The sequence below is a fragment of the Pezoporus flaviventris genome, unplaced genomic scaffold (assembly GCF_033815535.1).
Source record: "Pezoporus flaviventris isolate CSIRO_AGI_PZ_B2104156 unplaced genomic scaffold, CSIRO_AGI_Pfla_v1 ptg000036l, whole genome shotgun sequence".
Taxonomy (NCBI): Eukaryota; Metazoa; Chordata; class Aves; order Psittaciformes; family Psittacidae; genus Pezoporus; species Pezoporus flaviventris.
This window is the reverse complement of record NW_026892584.1, coordinates 3362803-3374299: the sequence shown is the minus strand read 5'-3', so window position 1 is coordinate 3374299 and position 11497 is coordinate 3362803.

The window sequence follows — 11497 nt, the reverse complement described above, 5'->3', positions numbered from 1 at the left end:
ACTATAATGGTAGCTTGAATAACTAGTTCTTGTGTAAAATACCTACATCTACACTATGGACACGGGAAGTTAGTTACTTACAAAGGGGTCAAAATTATATCTTGCAACATGCCAAATATAATTACTTTTTGGAAAATGAGAATATAATGCTTGTTTAGAAGGGGAGCATTTTATGCTCTATAAATCAGTTTTTGATTCTCTACTCTGACTTGTTTTTACTTTTGTAGGAGTACAGGTTTTGACTGGGGTAGATTTTATTTTCTACAGAGCAGCTCATATGGTCATTAAGACACCAGTGTTTCAACTACTGCTGAACAGTATTTGCACAACCTGGAGGCTTTCTCTATTTCTTATACTGCCCCATGGGGGCGTTCAAGAATTCAGGAGGGGACACAGCCAGGACAGCAGTCCCCAGCTTCAATACATGTTCACTGTCTTTCAGATATTCCCAATATCTGGCTGGCGCGGCAGCCTGTCTGCACTGGCTTCCTGAGGGACTTTTTGTCAGAAAGTTTATTTAGTTCATGCAAATGTAGCCTACATTCAAAAATTTTTGCTGGTAATTGATGTTCTGGTCCTGTATATTACTCTATTGGTAATATGCTTACCCTTGTAAGTAGAATTAGTACAGCAGTCAACTATTAGAGGAAGTACACTCTACATGTTTTGTAAGTAGGCATTTATTCTCACTGATGAATTCAAGACTGGGGTGAAATTGTACTTCAGCTGAATGCGAAGAAAGATGATGGATGAAAGATGAAATAGGAAATCTCAAAAGGGTATTTTCTCAATTTAGCTTAGAATCTTCCATGTTTTGTGTATTGACATTAAAACAGTATTTTAAGTCCCAGTGGCAAAGAGCTGGTAAGGACTTGGTGAAATCCTTAGTATTTTAAGAGCTAAACTTGGAGCACAGCTGGTTGGAAGAATTCATTATATAGCGTGAGGAAACAATGCAAATGCTTTTGCTACCTTATTTAGCAGCAGACATCTTTTGAATATATTGAAGAACTTTCTTTGACCTTCCTGCAAGGTGAAAATGAGACACACGCTTTTTGTTTGCTCCCCTTCAGATAAACTGAGATGCCTCAGTTTTCAATTAACTCCAGATTAATTGAAAAAAACTCCAGGTTTTCACTGGGAAAAGGAAACACTTCAACAACAGGAACAGGATGGAAGGATGATCATTGTCCAATCTGCTAAGTGGCATGTATGTCTTGATTTGACACTATGAGTGATCGTTTTTGCCTTATTCATTTACCGTGTAAGTTAACTGAAACTGCAACAACACCTTTGAAAAGTAATTCTGAAAAATGTTACTATCTATTAAATCCTGTTTCTGTTAGCAGGCTTCAATCTGAAGCAAACTGGCTTGTTGACCAAAAAAAAAACCCTAACCATGAAGCTGAAAAACCTCATTTTTTGTTGTCCTAAGGTTTCATTGGATTGTTTCAGATCATGGATGTTGTATCAAATTCCAAGCTGCGCTTGTTAAAATGGGATGTTTTCCTTTTTCACTTCTAACCCAGGTATGGAAAAGTCAGGGAATGAAAACAAAACCAAACCCCAAACCTGGAAGATTCACTGACTGCATGAACAGCACAACTTGTCACATATTGTATCTAGTTTCTTTTATCACAAAGGTCCTACGGATGCTGTGTATATAATACTAGCAATTACTGCGGTTTCTGAAGACTAAGAAAAACCTGACCCTTTGAAGTGGCATTTCTGCTTTTTTCTGATCTGAACCTCAGCTATTAGAAATAGCTCAACCATTTTCTTTTCCATGATTACTGTCACCACAGAGATGTTTCTTTTGGTTTCAGAAATTCTTACCGTATCTTTGAAGAGCCTCCCATTTTTCTGTCAGCTACCACTGTATGGCCTGGAGTTAGAAAATGATTTTCATAGTTTATATAAATGAGATTTACTCATTTTGTGTATATTTATGGTTAGCTTGCTTATTTTATTTTCATTTTATTCCTGCATTAACTCCTATTTGAAGAATGTATGTGATATTTAGGGAAATTTTAGTGCTTTGAAAGTCATTTCAATATTTAGAGGTGTCTCAAATATTTTTTATTAAACTTGTGTAAACGACGACCTTTAAAATGCAATGGTGCCAACCATGGAGCCTTGTGAGTCATCCTGGGCTATTAAGAAGCAGACTCATCTTTTTTCAAGATAGCATTTTTATAACAAAGTACTAAGTCACAGACTATTCAGAAAACATTAAATAGTAAACCAGTCCTCTCATTGGCAGAACAATTCCACTGTAAGCAATGAGAATTACATTCATTTGTGTGCATTTCCCTTTATCCTTATCAGTCTGTTTTCTGGATGCTGTTTTATTGTTCAATCTGGCTCCCTGGATACTCTCCATATTGAATTTTGCTGAAATTTTTCTGAAACAGTTCTTGCCCTCTGCCTTTTTCTTTCTCTTTTATATTTTCTGAACCTTTTCCTCTTCATTCCTTAACCCTACCATGCCAATATGTTCATAAAGCTTCAGGGAGTTGAGCAGGACTTGGCTTAAGAATGTATTAACACTGGCTAGGGGTGGGGGCTGTGGAACTATTGTCCCAGTCTTAAAAAGAACATCAGTTCTTTTTAAATAAACATTACCCTTACACCAAATGCAGTACATGGATGTGGTAACCACCAAGCTTCCTTATCAAGCAGTGTTTAAATACTTTTCAATTTCAAAAAAGAAAACAAACAAAACCCCCTAAATTTAGGGTTCTAGCTCTGTATTTGGATACCTCAATATATTATTTGATCACCTGTATATTCTAGTTAGCCTCTTCTGCATCCATTTGCCTGTAATATTAAGTCTTCACAAAGTGGTGTTTATTGTGTGCGGTTCTACAACTAGATGGGATCAGACTAAAAAAAATTCAAACCCTCAACATGTGCCTAACCTTATTTAGGAAACCTCTCCAAGCAGTTTTACCTTGTAACGCATTTATAAAGCATTTATGATTTATGTAATTTAAAACTGTTACAGTCAGATCTAAGCAAAAACACAGGATTGCTTTTCTTTCCCTAAATATGCCTTTGAAAGGAAAGCCATCCTAAGATTCTCTCATTCTTCCTCACTTTCCCCTCCTGCAAAAATTTTTAAGAAGGCAAATCAGGTGGGGATTCAGTTCTTCTTGTGGTTAGGTTATAAATTGCGTTCACTGGTGCTGCTTTTTCAAACATGACATTCACTTTGATGCAGCACATACATAAAAGCACGTAATTTCATAATACATCTTTGTTAGGCTATTGACAACCATATCTGAGTAGAAACTGCACAGGAAAATTGGGATAAACTATAATTGCTCAGACTGGCCTTTGAGCACGACACAGAAATCAGTGGTGTGTTCATGTGGTGAGTATTATGGGATGCTGATGAGTGCAGGCACACAAAACAGCTCATTCGGCAGCAGAGCCACACGAGCTACTCCTCTTTGTCTGCAAATGCTTACCTACCCTCTAGCAGGGAGTCAAGCTGTAGCTTTTCTACCTCAGCAGTGGGTGTTGGGTATGAAGCCGTGTCTCTCCATGCACCCTGAATACAACGTTTGTGCAAGCTCTATGGTCCCAAGTTTCCTCCAGTCATTCAGCTGTATTGCAGAGTTTTCCTTGAAACCACCTTCACCCTACACCTTTTATTTTTACCATCTTTTCTCCTACAAAATCAACGGTGATCCTCTGGCTTTTGTCTTCCACACCAGTTTTCTCCCACTGTAATATTATTTTGCTATATTTCCTTGCCAGTTACCTTTTTCTTTAATTTCCCATCTTCAAACTTTGCCATTCTGTTATGGGTATATTCCTATCATAGATGTTCATTATTACTTTTTTACTGTGTAAGTGAGGATTTGGATTCAGGTCCCCTTCAGGTACTGTAAATCCCAGGATATTAAAGTGTCTCTGGTACACGTTCAGAATTATCTTTTTGAGAAATATGTTGGGATATAAAAATCAGCAGCCCTTGGCACCGGTACTGAAACCTCCTTTGTTTTTATCTGACTGACTTCCTGCAACTTGTAGCTGCAAACAGGCTGACATTGCTCACTGCTGTGAGTTGTTAGAGCCAATATTGTCCACCCATACTAGCTTTGAGGCTCAGCTTTTTTGTTTTCAGGCTTCACCACCATTGAACCTATTCCCAGATCTATTCTGGAAATTCAATTATTCCATCCTCAGTATCCTCTATTTCGTGGTATGGCTGCTGGACAGCTTATGCAATTAGAGAAAATGTTTGTGGCTCTGATCCTGAGTTACTTCTTGTATCTCAGGATGAGTAGTTGCCCAGTGAAGTACCAGCTCTGACCATTTACTTTCTGTTGATGGCTTGTTGGTGTTTATTCCCCCTTGATGGCTTATTGGTGTTTATTCCCCCTTCAACCCTGATTCTTTTAGGAGTCTGGTGAGATCCTTTCCTTTAGTTGGAGACCCTATAAAATGTACATCTGAGTTTCAGTACCACACCCACCACACGGGAAAATTCTTTAATGCGTAGCAACCTAATTGCCAGTACAGTTTTCACTAGTACTTACAACTAACCTCTTTTAACAGAACTGGGTTTACAGAACCAGGCAATGATTCCCCTGTCTTTGTGTGTGACGACTGCTTAGAGACCAAAGGGCCTGGATACCTCTATTCAGGTTCTGTAAAACTGGTAAATAGGTTGTGTCCTATTTATCAGTAAATATTTGTTGTGTCCTATTTATTTCAATAAATAAATTCGGAAATATAAGTAAAGTATTATAAATACAATTCAAGGTATTATAAATACAATATATATAAAGTATTATACTATAAGTAAATAAACCTGGGACTCAATCTGGGAGGCCAGGTCTACTGGGGGCTGGTGGAGCTGGTTTTTGGTAAGAGGCTTGCCAGACTGGTCAAGGAGGCTTTAAACTAGCTGTGTTGGGGGAGGGGAGCATCATTCCATCCCAACACACCCAGTCAGTTGCCAGAATCTATAATAAATGCTTGGAGCAACGTAGAGATATCCCAGCTGCTCCAGCCAATGAGCCGGCTTCAGTTGGAGCTCGGCTCAGATGCCTCTATATGAACGCCCGCAGCATGGGAAACAAACAGGAAGAATTAGAGATGTGGGCACATCTATGGGGGTATGATATAACAGGCATCACAGAAACATGGTGGGATGGCTCCTATGACTGGAGTGTTGGAATGGAAGGCTACAGGCTCTTTAGAAAAGACAGGCCAGGCAGGTGGGGAGGGGGAGTTGCCCTTTATGTTAGGGATAGGCTGGAGAGTATGGAACTCTGTCTGGGGACAGGTGAGCAGTCCACAGAGAGTTTGTGGGTCAGGGTTAAAGGGAATATAGCTATGGGAGACATTATTGTGGGCATCTGTTACAGACCGCCTGATCAAGGAGAACCTGCGGATGAAGCACTCCATAGACAGATAGGAAAAGCCTCACGCTCACAGGCCCTTGTTCTCATGGGGGACTTCAACCACCCTGACATCTGTTGGAAGGACGGTACGGCCCAGCACAAGCAATCCAGGAGGTTCCTCGATTGTGTGGAAGACAACTTCCTTCTGCAAGTAATAGAGGAGCCGACAAGGAGAGGTGCCATGCTTGACCTCGTGCTCACCAACAGGGAAGGGCTCGTTGGAAACGTGATGCTCCAGGGCAGCCTTGGATGCAGCGATCATGAGATGCTCGAATTTGAGATCCTCAGGACAGTGAGGAGAGCGTGCAGCAAGCTCACTGCCCTGGACTTCAAAAGAGCAGACTTTGGCCTCTTCAGGAACCTGCTTAGTAAGGTTCCATGGGATACAGCCCTAGAGGGCAGAGGGGCCCAAGACTGTTGGTTGATATTCAAGGATCACCTGCTGCAAGCTCAGGAGTGTTGCATCCCAACCAGAAGGAAGTGCAGCAGGAGGGCCAGGAGACCTCCTTGGATGGATAAGGAGCTCCTGAGGAAAATTCAAATGAAAAAAGAGGCTTATAAAAGCTGGAAGGAAGGACAGGTGGCATGGGAAGAGTACAGGGACGTTGTCCAGGAAGTTAGGGACCAGGTTAGGAAAGTTAAGGCCCAGTTAGAATTAAACTTGGCTAGGGATGTGAAAGACAACAAAGGGATTCTATAGGCACGTTACAAATAAAAGACAGATTAGGAACAATGTGGGCCCTCTCTGGAAGCTATCGGGAGAACTGGCTACACAGGATTTGGAGAAGGCTGAAGGTTCGGAATGACTTCTTTGCTTTGGTCTTCACTGGCAAAGGCTCTGACTGCACCACAAAACTGTTGGAAGGCAAACACAGGGACTGTGAGAATGAAGACCTTGCGCCCACTGTAGGACAGGATCTGGTTTGAGAACATCTTAAAAATCTGAACGTGCACAAGTCCATGGGTCCTGATGAAATCCTTCCGTGGGTCCTGAAGGAGCTGGTGAATGAAGTTGCTAAGCCGCTGGCCATCATATTTGAAAAATCATGGCAGTCAGGTGAAGCTCCCGATGACTGGAAAAAGAGAAACATAACTCCCATTTTCAAGAAGGGGAAAATTCATGACCCGGGGAATTACAGACCAGTCAGTCTCACCTCTGTGCCTGGCAAAATCTTGGAGCAGATTCTCCTGGAAGGCATGCTAAGGCACATGAAAATCAACAAGGTGCTTGGTGACAGCAGCATGGCTTCACTAAGGGGAAATCCTGCCTGACCAATTTGGTGGCCTTCTATGATGGGGCTACAGAACTGATGGACAGGGGTAGAGCAGTTGATGTCATCTACCTGGACTTGTGCAAAGCGTTCGACGCTGTCCCACAAGACATCCTTGTCTCTAAATTGGAGAGACATCAATTTGATGGATGGACCACTTGGTGGATAAAGACCTGGCTGGATGGCTGCACACAGAGAGTTGTGGTCAATGGCTCAATGTCCAGCTGGAGACCAGTAACGAGTGGTGTCCCTCAGGGATCGGTGTTGGGACCGGTCTTGTTCAACATCTTCGTCGCTAACATGGACAGTGGGATTGAGTGCGCCCTCAGCAAGTTTGCTGATGACACCAAGCTGTGTGGTTCGGTTGATAACGCTGAAGGGAAGGAATGCCATCCAGAGGGACCTTGACACACTTGTGAGGTGAGCTGATGCCAACCTCATGAGGTTTAACCATGACAAGTGCAAGGTCCTACACCTGGGTTGGAGCAATCCCAGGCACAGATACAGGTTAGGCAGTGAAGAGATTCAGAGCAGCCCTGTGGAGAAGGACTCGGGGGTGTTGGTTGATGAGAAAATGAACATGAGCTGGCAGTGTGCGCTTGCAGCCCAGAAAGCCAACCGTATCCTGGGCTGCATCAAAAGGAGCGAGACCAACAGGTCAAAGGAGGTGATCCTGTCCCTCTACTCTGCTCTTGTGAGACCTCACTTGGAGTATTGTGTGCAGTTCTGGTGTCCTCAACATAAAAAGGACATGGAACTGTTGGAACAAGTCCAGAGAAGGGCCATGAGGATGATCAGGGGACTGGAGCACCTCCTGTATGAGGACAGGCTGAGGAAGTTGAGGCTGTTCAGCCTGGAGAAGAGAAGGCTGTGTGGAAACCTTCCAGTATCTGAAGGGGGCCTACAAGGATGCTGGGGAGGGACTCTTCATTAGGGACTGTCGTGACAGGACAAGGGGTAACGGGTTCAAACTTAAACAGAGGAAGTTTAGATTGGATATAAGGAAGAAGTTCTTTACTGTGAGGGTGGTGAGGCAATGGAATGGCTTGCCCAGGGAGGTTGTGAATGCTCCATCCCTGGCGGTGTTCAAGGCCAGGTTGGCCAGAGCCTTGGGTGACACAGTTTAGTCTGAGGTGTCCCTGCCCATGGTAAGGGGTTTGGAACTAGATGCTCTTAAGGTCTTTTCCAACCCTACGTATTCTATGATTCTATAAATACTAAATATGTAGTTCTTAAAATAATTTATAAAATAAGTGTTCTTCCATCACCTCCCTTAAGTATGAAATTATGGAATCTTGGGATCATTCTGAAGATCCCAAATTCTGATCATCCTTCAGGGGAAAAAAAAAAAAGAAAAGAAAAGGAGTGGATGTTATTCCTTTCGAGTCTTTTTTAAGAGACTGCCAGAATCTGGCAGATTACCAACCCTGACTTTAGGGTGATGCAAGTGGCTTTCTCCATTCCTCTCTTTCTTCTCTCTTTCTTTCCTTTCTTCCTGTTTGCCTGTCTTCCTTTTTCTTAGCTGATTCCTTCACTTTCTGGACTGCAGGTCAGATCCTGACCTATTCTGCCTTTTTGTTTAGCTATCTTCTGTTATTATATCTGCTTTTGATAGTGTATTTCCTTCCCAGATACAGCTATAAATTTTACTTTTATTCTGTAGCTATGCCTTGAAGGAACTATATACATTTTAATGAGTGATGCCAAGTTTCCTAGAAACATGTCCTGGTTTTGGTTGGGATAGAGTTAATTTTGTCCCTAGTAGCTGGCTGTGCTGTGTTTTGGCTTCAGTCAGAACAATGCTGATAACACACCAGTGTTTTAGCTGTTGTTGAGTAGCATTTACCCCAATCAAAGACTTTTCTGTCTCTCATGCTCTGCTGGTAAGGAGGGGCACAAGAAGCCAGGAGGAAGCAGAGACAGGATACCTGACCCAAACCAGCCAAAGGGGTATTCCATACCACAGCATGTCATGCCCAGTATATAGACTGGGGGGGAGTCTATAGACTGGGAGGCCCAGATCACCACTCGGGTTGGGCTGGTTATCAGCTGGCAGGAGGTGAGCAAGTGTATTGGGCATCACTTGTGTTTTTTCCCCAGGGGGTAGGATTTATTCCTTCCTATCTATTATTATTATGCTGTTATTTCAATTATTGAACTGTTCTTTCTCTACCTGTGGATTTTTACATCCTTCCCCATTCTCTCTGGGTGTGCGGGAGCAAGGGGCTGGTGGTAGGGTGGGCTTAAACACTGACAAAACACTTTTTTATTCACAATTAGACTTTCAAAGTTACACAATATGTATAAATGCAATAGAGAAAACAGGACCAATAATTTAATTAATAGGAATGTTAGGGGGGTTTATGTGCTGTATGCAGGGTGGATATCAAAGCATTAGCCCTACTGCCTAGTCCTTAACCCTCAAAACTACTTCCTAATCCCTAGACACATAGCTTCTAGAAAATAGGGTTGCGACTATGTGGGTCCATCTTCATAAACCATAGTTATTCCTATGACTTAGGCAAATATTAATTATAGCAGAATATCAGGTACTCTCTGGAACAATGTTTGGCAGTTTAGCATATCAGAATGATGAAGAAATGTTTCATGTCAATGGAACATCTGTATGTAATACTCTTACAGCAGTCACATCTTCCCTATGAGGGTGGTGAGACCCTGACACAGGTTGCCCAGAGAAGCTGTGGCTGCTCCATCCCTGGCAGTGTTCAAGGCCAGGTTGGACAGGGCTTGGAGCAACCTGGTCTAGTGGAAGGTGTCCCTGCCCATGGCAGGGGGTTGGAACTGGATGAGCTTTAAAGTCCCTTCTAACCCAAAGCAGTCTGTGATACTGATTCTATGGAGCATGATTCCTGAATCAAGCTCCAATTATCTAGACTTAAAATACAGGAAAGGTGAGTTTTGTCTTTTGAATCTATTAGCTTTTGACTTAAGAACTAACAATTTCAAGTATACAATAAAGACTTAGTAGAAACCCACAAAGAAAAAACCCATATCTTAATTTGAATTCTTGTTTCCAAATTTGTAGCAATAGTTTTGTGAGCCAGTGTGGTGGTACAAATGAAATTAGCCTGTAGTTGCAGCTCTGTTTCATTTGCTATAGTGTTTTCAAGTAAATATACTTGCAAAATTACTCTTTTTACATTTTGCTGATGAAATTATGAATATTCCAATTTTTTAAGATTGTATTTTCATTATGCAAATTTGTATGAAAAAATTATACTTGTGCCACACATCAACAAACATCTTCATGTGGTAAGAAAGGAAAGAAGAAGTTCTGTGTTTCTTGTGCAGCCTGGAGTGTCTTGGCTTGGGGTTTTTGTTTTGGTTTGGCTTTTCTAGGTACCTTTCGCCTTATTTGTGCTGTACACCTTCACAGGATTTTTTTTGCATTGCTACCATCTAATGGTCATAATGTCTTGCCTTACCTCTAATGGTAGTAATTTTGTCTTGCTCATGTACAGCTTTCAGACAGAAATCATACAATGGCTTTTTGTCTTTTGATCAAAAAATAAAATAGTAGTAAAATACTGAAATTACTGCCAGACTTTCATCAGCCAATTTTTTTTCTGTTTGCATGGTACAGTCTTTTTTCCTCAGTGTTCCTGAATTTCTAATGATAAAGAGGGTTATGATTAATTTGCAGATAGAATAGCCCTTTTCTAAATGCACACTACTCAATAAATGAACAAGCTGCTAACAGTAATTAAAGTAATGTCATCCTGTGCTAAAATTGCTTGTGCTAATAAAGCTAATTGGCAACAGAAAGCATTAACTGTGATTAGTCATATGCATCTAATGTCATCACCAGTGCCTATAATTTTCTACGTAGATGGAATTTCACATCTGTTTTAAATCACTTGTCTGTTGTCTGCCTTGGTGTTCTCTTCTATATTATTGTACCAAAGATTCTTTTACTACAATAGATGATAGAAAAGTTCATTTTCTGTTTCAAAGAACTGCACAGCAGAGAACATATGAAGCATTTCCAAGTCACTTATTATGAAATAAATGTTTGATTTCAGATAAATTAATAAATCTGCATTTTCCTTTTTTTGCATATAGTTTGATACCTATTTCTAAAGCACGTATATTATTTGCAACAGAACATTCATCCAATCAACTTAGACCCAAGCTGTATTTCACAGTAAAGCAAATGAGTCAAAAGATCCATTTCGCATCTGTTATGGAAATCTGCAAAATATCACTATCAGGAAGACAAACTTTCCAGACTTCCACACCATTTATGATAAGACAAATACTTAGCTGCAAGAAGAACACCAATTATTTGCTGTGTCAACCCAAAAGGGCAGACCTTAAGTTATCAAGAGCCAGGCGGCTGAAAACACAGCTTTAGACACCAAAAATTCACTACTTACTTTTTTGCAGCATTCTTTTTTCATATTTGAATATTTCCTCCTCCCTTCGGTTGTTTAAGAGCTCACCAATCACTTCTACAAGTGGTTTTCACAAATTACATTTACTAGGCCTCTCTAATTCACACAGCTTTCTTTGTTCTTTGTACCAAATGGGTACCTTTTTCTAAAACCACAAAGGTTTTCTTGAGTGCTTCAGCTGAGGACTTTTACCTGTGCTGGATGGAGTAACTATTTCACCTAACCCCCACCATTGGCTACACTTCCTAGTTTCCTTTTATCCAGCTGCTTAGAATTATGGATTGTGTTCACCTGATGTTTGGCCTCATTGACTATGTAAAAATGTAGAGCTATGTAGAGCTACCTCAGGATCAGCAAAGGCAAACCAACTGATCTCAGCTCGCAGAGAAAT